This window comes from Phoenix dactylifera, chromosome 11 (assembly GCF_009389715.1).
Source record: "Phoenix dactylifera cultivar Barhee BC4 chromosome 11, palm_55x_up_171113_PBpolish2nd_filt_p, whole genome shotgun sequence".
NCBI classification, from domain to species: Eukaryota; Viridiplantae; Streptophyta; class Magnoliopsida; order Arecales; family Arecaceae; genus Phoenix; species Phoenix dactylifera.
The window spans coordinates 24,608,180-24,617,166 of NC_052402.1; positions in this window are offsets into that span (position 1 = coordinate 24,608,180).

Genomic DNA, 8,987 nt, shown 5'->3' on the forward strand with positions numbered 1-8,987 from the left:
CTCTTTAAAAATTAATTTAAACTACAGGGAGTAGATTAAAGGATATAGCTGGTCATCATTAGATAGAGATTTAAAATAACATAGAGACATACTAATCATATGGAGACTCGAATCTCTCAAGAGTTTAATACTAGAATAGCTAAAGGCAATTGAAAGGATAAAAAAGTACATATTGATGTTTCTATAGTTTGATGTTTCTATAGTTTCATCAAATTTTGAATTTTTTTTTGAATGGAATTAAATTTTTGATATTGAATCTTGTTGAACCTACTTTTTATATGTATGCGAATAAGCTATATATATATATATATACCAAAACTATCTAACTGCTATATATTCTCTTAATTGTTTTTAAGTGGCATTTGCACTATTATCTTAAAAGTTGACACCACACTATCACCATTCACATTATTTGATTTACCATTCCCTTTTGTACTATCCATTGTAAAAAGAAAAATGAATGTATTAAACTAAACAAGTCAAAGCTATACAAGTTATTATTATCATTTCAAGGCTCAAGATCTATGACCTACCCTTTTGATGAATGAACTAGCTCGACCCCTCTTAAGCTAATTACTCAATTTACAATTCTACAAATCATGCGAATAGTACAACTTATTCTAGTTTCTATGCATGAGAGCTTATATGTAGTATGTTAATAAATAAATTAAAGCTTGATTTGGAGTTACAAGTAGTTAAAGTATAATCTTAGAATGTAAATAATAATGGAGAAGACAAAGGAATGACAAAATTTTATGAAATCCAAAAGAAATGGTTAAGATAACTTTTTTTTTTTGATTCACATAGCATGTATAGATAAATTAAAGTGTTTGACCTGAAAATCCATATAAATAAATATCTGGATAATTTGTATAGGCAATGTTTAACCTTGATTGCATATAGGGAGCTATAAATCTTATCTTTTAAGGAAAATGCTCCAAAATGAAATACAGACTAAGGCATGCCAGCTAAAATTTGGGATGACTTGGATTTAGGTTTAAGCTACCATTGTACAACTGAGCCCAAGACTACTTATACTCCATCCCAACTTGCAATGTATCCTCTGCGCCCGCAAATTCTTTGCGTATAACCTTTCTTCCATAACTTAAGAAGATTGCATAAAGCAAGCTATTGGTCCCAGTTTCGAGACTGGAGAACAAAGCATGAAATATAGCTGCCCACCAAATCCATTAAATCATATATTTTTCTATGAAAGAGTCCATTAAATCATATCATTGTACTACTGTTACTCTTTTTTTTTGTGGGCAGTTATATCACTAATGAACCCAATCAAATCCATCTTTTGGGAGCAGCAGCTAATGACATGATGGTGGTATTAGTATTTTATTTTTTATTTTTTAGAAAAGGGAAGGGGTGAGGAAGGGACAAGCTCATCCTCGTGTAGCAGCCTCCACTGGCCCCCATCCCGCCATGAGAATGTTCGATGCGGGCAGAAATGACCGTGTGTTGGTATTTGGTCACCAAAATTAGAACTTCTTTTTTTTTTGGGTAAAAACGGTAATTTATAAAGCCCTAACGTGAGTACCAGGGCCGGCCCGAGCCCTAGGCGACTGAGGCGGTCGCCTAAGGCCCCGGGCCAAGGGAAGGCCTCCGGGAGCATAAGCTGGCTACGAGTCTTCCCCCTTGATGGAAGGGAGGTGGAGGGTTTCCTGGCCTGCAGAGGGCAATCGGGGAAGTTGGGGACAGTAGTTTTGTTTTGGGTGGAGAGAGAGAGAGAGAGAGAGAGAGAGAGAGGAGGGATTTGGTTGGCTTCATACACACCTGAAGCCACTCTTATCTTTCATCCCTTCTCTTTTTTGGTTTTGGTCTTGGTTTTCCTTCCCTCACATTACTCCTGATCCAGCTGGGCCATCAGGAAGAAAGATAGGGGGATTGGAGATGGACTTCTTGGAGGGTGGAGATTCTTTTAATTTTCTCCTCTCGGTTTCTTCTCCCCTCTTGGGTGGTAGAGAGAGAAAAGGAGGGAGGGGGTTGAATGGCTGCTGTGCCGTGATGTTGCAGTTGCAGCTTCGGTGCTCACTTGAAGGGGGAGATGGTCTTTAGCAAAAGAAAAGGAGGGTAGAGAAAGAGAAGGAGGGAGGGGGGGTTGAATGGCTGCTGTTCCGTGATGTTGCAGGGGCTGCTTGGGTACTCACTTGAAGGGAAGATGGTGGGATGGGACTTTTATTAATTAGATGGAGTGAATTTTCCATAATGACCCTACTTTCTCTTGGATAAATTTTTCGACCGTGAAGCGCCATGGGATGGCCTTTTTCCTATTCTGCTCTCGCTTCACATGGTAAACAGTATTGCCAAGAACAGTTCCATGGCCCTTTTTTTTTTTTAAGTATTTTTTTTTTAATATTTTCATTCAAGAATTATATTAAACTGAAGAGGCTTTTTGTCGACCTTTATTAGATTCATGCATTTTTGTTGAAATAGTGTACTTGACAGCAATCTATTTCCATAACATTTTTTTAAGCATTTTATATTTATTAAAAAAATTATTATTTAAAAAAAAGAGGCCCCATTTACTGAATTCGCCTTGGGCCCCCAGATGTATTGGGCCGCCCCTGGTGAGTACATCTTGCTAAATCACGAAAAAGTAAAGAACATAGAGAGGAGGGAGCGAGCGTCCATTGCTGAAGTCCAAAGAACCTCTCCGGCATGCCGAGCAACAAAAGAGGCGATCCAGTTTGCAAGCCGGTTCGCCTCTCTGAACACATGTGCCACCTGAAAATCGTCTATCTCCTGAGCTAGTCTGCAGGTCTCGCAGATGAGAGGATGACCATCGCCATACTTGTTCGCTTTCCAGATCCAATCGATCACCACTGATGAATCCCTCTCCCGATGCACCTGCTTGACACCAAGTACCTGCCTTGCATAAGATAAGCCCCCCCACGTTGCCCGGAGCTCTACCCCAATAATGGTAAATCCTGACATACGGCGACCGCCAGCTGCTACTAGTGTACCAAAGGAATCTTTAATCAAATTAGAACTTCCTTTGTTGTTTGATAAATGTCTTGATGCAATTGGTCCATCCTCGATGGATTTTCATAGCTTTAGAACAAGAGAGGGCGTAAGCAAAAGCAACGACAATAACCATTTGGTTTCTACCCCACCAAAAAGAAAAAGAAAAAAAATCATAGCCACAGGATAATATAGGCATGGCAAACGCAAAGGTAAGTAGGACCCACTTAAAAGTTAAAAGTAGCTTCTTTTTTTTTTTTTGCTAAAAAAAAGTAGCTTTTTAGGTGGAAAGCAAGCTTTGATGTTTGGTTGTTTGGGGGATCCCATGTTTCTCATGACGAGGAGGGGCAGAAAAGTGGACCCGGTGGAATCAAATTGTTTCTTTGGAATTATGCGCGCACCTTGTCTTTGATTTGAAGTCGGCGAACAAAGAGAAGCCGCGATGTTGCGATTCCATGGAATCGGCAATTCGGAGACATGGTGTTTTTCTGAGAGTTTTACTCGTATCCCCCGTAAGAAATCTTTTTTTTAAATAAAATAATGCTCAAAACTAATTTCAAACTTAGATTCATCTGACCCGAGCTCTATCAAGCTCACCTCAATTACAACCCCAAAAAATCGTGCCTTAAAAAATCAGCTTTTCTTTTTTTAAAAAAAATATTTGGTGCTAAGCTGTCACTTATAATAGATGGTTTCAAACTTTAAATTAATGAAAATGTTCGCTAATGCAGACATGAGACATATCTTAGGTGGATGGCATCAATCTCCGATCAGATTTCAAAAATTTTGGCAACAGGGAAACATTGTTTTGAGCTAGTAACTTAGTAAAGCCTTGCTCAATTTGATATTGAAATGGTCAACAAATATTAACTTAACTGGTTGGCACCCCTCGCTAGGGTTTGAACCCTGATAGTGATAGCATCATTTTACCTCAAGAAGTTCATATAGAGATTGTTGTGGTTCAAATCTGGATCGAGGGTGATCACACCGGTGGAGCTGAGGGAGCCGCCGGTGCTGGAAAGGGGAAGACAGGAGCCACCTCCTGCGCGACGGCCGCAGACCTGCACAAAGCCTCACCGGTGTTCCCGGTGAGGACCCTCCGACGATCAAGTTAGAGTGGGTAAATTTGGTCTAGCCAAAGGTCCCTTAGAAATTACCTGACCGAGCTACTTATAGCCTCGGTGGAGAGGCTGAGGTGGTGGAGGTACTGTCAGTCCTCATCATGAGGGGACGTGGCTCTGAGCCGGATGGCGCGCAGTTCACACTGGCCGGTGACGTATGGTACAGCCCGTTCTTGAGAACGGTAGGGTGTTGACAGTCACAGTAGGGTATGGCCGGAGTAGTCAAGGTACCGTTTGACTGTTGTTGGCGATCGTGGAGACATGACACGGTAGTACAGCGAAGTACAGCCACGTAGGTGGGCGTAGACCCGCACATGGGTGTGGTCGTTGGCGAGGCCGAGCTTATTAAGTAGTCACGTCATACATTTGACTAGGTCGGCTTAGCAGATGTTGGGAGTAGCTCGGCTTTTCGGATTTTGAGATGTGCTCGGAGGAGCGCTTCGAGCCCAAGGGTCGGAGCGTATCGCTGGGGTTGGTGTCCCGAGCTTGGTCGAGACGGTTGGTGATTGTATGGAGGTACCCAGAGCTTGGTCAGGGGAGTCGGCGAATATCTGGAGTTGGTGGAGCTTTCGGCGGGATTCCGAGGACGAGCTGGCCCTGGGCCGGAGTGAAGATTCAGTCGTCCATCATTGATGTTTACTGGGCCAAAATTGGACGGCCTTTTAGTTGTGAGCTGGATGATCCATTTTTTCCTCTATTAGAGATGTTTAACAACTCTAAGAAAATTCATGAACTCCCACTTTCACCGGATATATAGCTGCATTTAATTCAAGTTTGTAGATATCAAATACAAATTACTTTTCCTTCAGAATCTCATATCATATCTTGACCTGGATCACTAAACATATCATGTAAAGTAGTGAAACAACTGCTAATTTCAACGAGTTTGAGCCTCATGAGCCCATCAAAAATCAGTCCAAAGTTCTTAATGTAACTAGGCATTTACAGTTGAAGAACAGTGCCTCCTAGCCAACTGGATTATACTAAATTTAATCTAGTGCATGAGGTTTACAAATTATATGGAAGCAGGTGGAATGACTTAATGAAGTCCATCTTCTCCTTCATGGAGACTCTTCCATGGTCCTCACAACCTTGAAATAATGGGTTAAATGGCAATTTACAAATTATATTGAAGCAGGGGGGATGACTTAATGTGTTTATTTTTTACTACTTACATGCCAGAAGAGTTAAAGAATTAGGCTGCAGATAGCCATATATATTAATTTATCATTTCATTGTGCAATGTATAAATATAAGTTGCGAATTCTTAATTTATAGCCAGACATTTGTATGTAGGCAAGTTATGAATTCTTAATCTAGGCAGAGGAATGCTTGATCGAAAAAAGCAAGCAAAAAAGCAGTAGGATACGGAATATGAAGGGGCTCGAGGTAGAGCCAGGGTTTTGATATTTCCCAGCCTAGCTCGGCTAATGGACCTTCATAACATAAGTTCATGTGCCATATACTCTAGTGGTTTGAATGTCTCAAAATACACAAGTACACATGCACGCATTCAAAGAGGAAAGAACAAAGTAAAAATTCTAGAGGCTTAGTTACTGGGTTCTTCCAAAACCTTATGTGTCCAGTTTTTTTTCTTGATATGTGTATGCATTTGATCAAAATACTGTGTACCCAACTAATGAAGGATGAAAGTCGTGGAAGCTTGCTACACACCACTCTCTGTTGCGGCAGTAGGAGGTGTTCTGAAAACAAAAGTCTCGAGTCCAGTGGATAAAGAAGGGTGACAGGAACACCCGCTTTTTCCACCGGTCAATCATTTTTAGAAGGTAGAGGAACATTCGCTCCATGGGGGATGGGACTGGGCAGCGGGTGGAGGAGGAGAGCACAATCCATCATACATTGGTGGACTTCTTCAGTGTCAGATGGAAGGAGGATGGTGGAGTCCAAGTGATGCCGAACCAATTCTGGAAGGAAGACTTTAGTGGAATTTGAGAACAGAAACAGAAGAAGAGGGAGAAGAGAAGGAGGAAGAGGAGGAGAAGAAAGAGAAGAGAAGAAGAGAGGAGGGGAAGACGGGGGAGAAAATTTCTTAAACCTTCATTAACCCTAATCATGAGAATAGTCCCTTTTATATAGGACCCAAATACACAATTTGCATAAACCCCCTTACACAACAATAAATCCTAATAAGCCCACAAATAACACAAGTAAACCACAAATAAGCCCTAAAATGCAAATAAACCCAGAAATAAAATAAACCACAAATAAATCCCTAAATGCAAATAAACCCAGAAATAAAATAAAATAAATATGCAAATAAAAAGGTCTGATTCAATCCGGGGGCTCAGGATCATCTGGATGAAGGGCTCTGATGTCCCCATCAACTCCTCCCGAGTGAGAAAAACTCGACCCCGTCGAGTACAGGTCTGGCCGACTGTCGTACTGCTCCAAAAGATCGGGGTCGAGGCGCTGCAACTGTGCTCTGGAAATCCACGTCACATCAGACTTTGGTCGACCTTTCTACCGAACAAGGTAACATTGGTCACCACCGTTCCTGCTTGAAATAACCTGCTCATCCAATATATGTTCTATTTGTTCTCTGCGTGCATGAAATTTGGAAGGTGGTAGCTCAACAGCAGATAATAGGTCAGGGTATCCAACATGGGTAGGTATATCAATAAAGGGGTCAGAAGGCAGGAATATTATCTTTTTGTATGGGACTAAATCTTCAATATTAAATGTCGCACTAATCCCATAATCATCAGGAAGATCCACAAAATATGCATTCGAACTGATTTTCTTTAAGATTTTGAACAGTTCTGCACTACAAGTTTGCAATTTCTTAAACGTTTCCGAAGAAAGTCGTTCAAACCTAATTCTTATCATGACGTAATCTCTTTCACTTAACTCATTATAACGTCCGGTTAAATCAGCAAGGGATTTATATTTTAAGTTATTAAAGTGACTGCAATTGCTGATTTCTTGATGCAATGAATGTGGATGAGATACAATTGATTGTGCAGACTCAAATACTCTATACTGATGAGACATGAAAAATAGGTCTATGGGTTGCCTAGATTTGTAATCATGCACCACTTCAAACGGATTTATGCCTATGGACTTATGAACCGAACTATTATATGCAAACTCAACTGTCGGTAATATTAAATCCCAGGTCCTAGCATATGCATTTGGGTTGAGCCTATAATGTTGAAGGTTGGGCAGAAATACTCCGAAAACTAGATCAATTGCGTGTTGGATATCACACATCGGAGAAAGTGCATCCAGAAGATCATCATGGACTATATCATTAAACTCCTCTAGAAGGAAAACTACTATAGGGGAATGTTCAAGATTGGACTCCACATGGGTATCTTTAGCTACAAGTGCCAATTCAGGTGACTGACTCTCAATATCTGTCACTATCTCTTCCACAATAGTGATGTGAAATGACTTGGTTGTACTTAGATCAATAGTCTCCCTTTGGAAATCATTTTGGACAAAATTTAATTCTATAGGTTCGTCTTCAAAGTCTTCTTCATAGTCTTCTATATTTGGTTCAAAGACTTCTTCGACACATTCGACCTCTTGGCTCCTAGTTTCTGGTTCAGTACTCAGGTAGGTCCTAATGGAACATTGGGATGCTATGTGGTCGAATTGTTGACATCTTGAGCATTGGGTTTGGTGCCCAAGAACACGGGGAAGGATTACAGGTGGTGCAACCAAACCGATTTTAGGTTGGGCTGCAACAGGGATTGGCGGTGTAGGGGTCCTAGAATTTTGCATGAGCTCACGGATCTCTTGTGTGAATTCCTTGTATCCAGCCCGCATGGCAACGATCTGTTCCTTGATAGACCTCAAAATGTCGGAATTCATGGTAGTTACAGGGGTTTTAGGTTGACTGAAATAGTACTCCATATCACTACAGGTTGACATGCAATGATGACACTAGGTGATGATGTGAAATGCAGTGTCACTAATGAAACCCTAATAACTATGATGTAGGACCAAATTTGATGCAGGACAACCTACTAATGCAATCTATTATGATTTCAGAAATCAACAAGTCTTCACAATAATAACTTAAAATTTAAATGTTGCTGATTTTTACATCGGTTATTCAGAATTAAGGATTAAGATTATTCAATTTAAGAAATTAGATTGCAATCAAGTAGTACAGTTGTTCTGAACCTAAATCCATCTGATCGAATAATGTTGAGAAACGTCCTGTTACTAGGGTGTGCTAATTTAATGTCAAGATTTAAAGGGTAATAGAACGGGTTCGGAAGTGAAAGGTTCAATGTTCTGAATTATAACAGCAATAGAAGTTTTCAAAATGTGGCTATCATGCAAGAGAACTAGAACATAATTAAATGAACAAGCCCAAGAAAAGTGGAAACTTTATTACCTGTCGTGACGTAGGCGACCAGGATGTGTGCTTGTGGGCTGGGCGACGATCGGTGCGCGGTTGTAGCTGATGGACCTTTTCAATTGGCTTCTATTTGGATCTGATCACAGCACCTTGGCTAGTCTGCTGGGCTTGTAAAATGGAGGAGAGTGGACCTGCTGAGTTCGTGAGATGGGATCAGGCCTCAGTAGTGAGGGCCTGCTGGCTTGGGCCTGTGAGGAGGCAGTGGGTGGCCCGGCCCAAAAGGGGCCTGTCTGGGGTCGATGGAGAGGTGCTCGGGTGAGTTGCAATGGGCGAAGAAGAAAGGGATGAGGGGAAAGGGAGGGCGGCGAGCTGTGGGTGAGGAGGCGGTGGTGAGCGGTGGAGGGGTGCGGCAGCGGTGCAAAAGATGGGGAGAGGAACACGGCGGGGCAGTCGGACCGTGAGGAGGAGAGGGCGGTGGAAGGAGGGCGGCGTGCGGCCTGTGGAGTCGGCCGGTGGTGAGGAAAATGGGAGGGGATGTACGATGAGGCCGTCGGCGTCAGCTC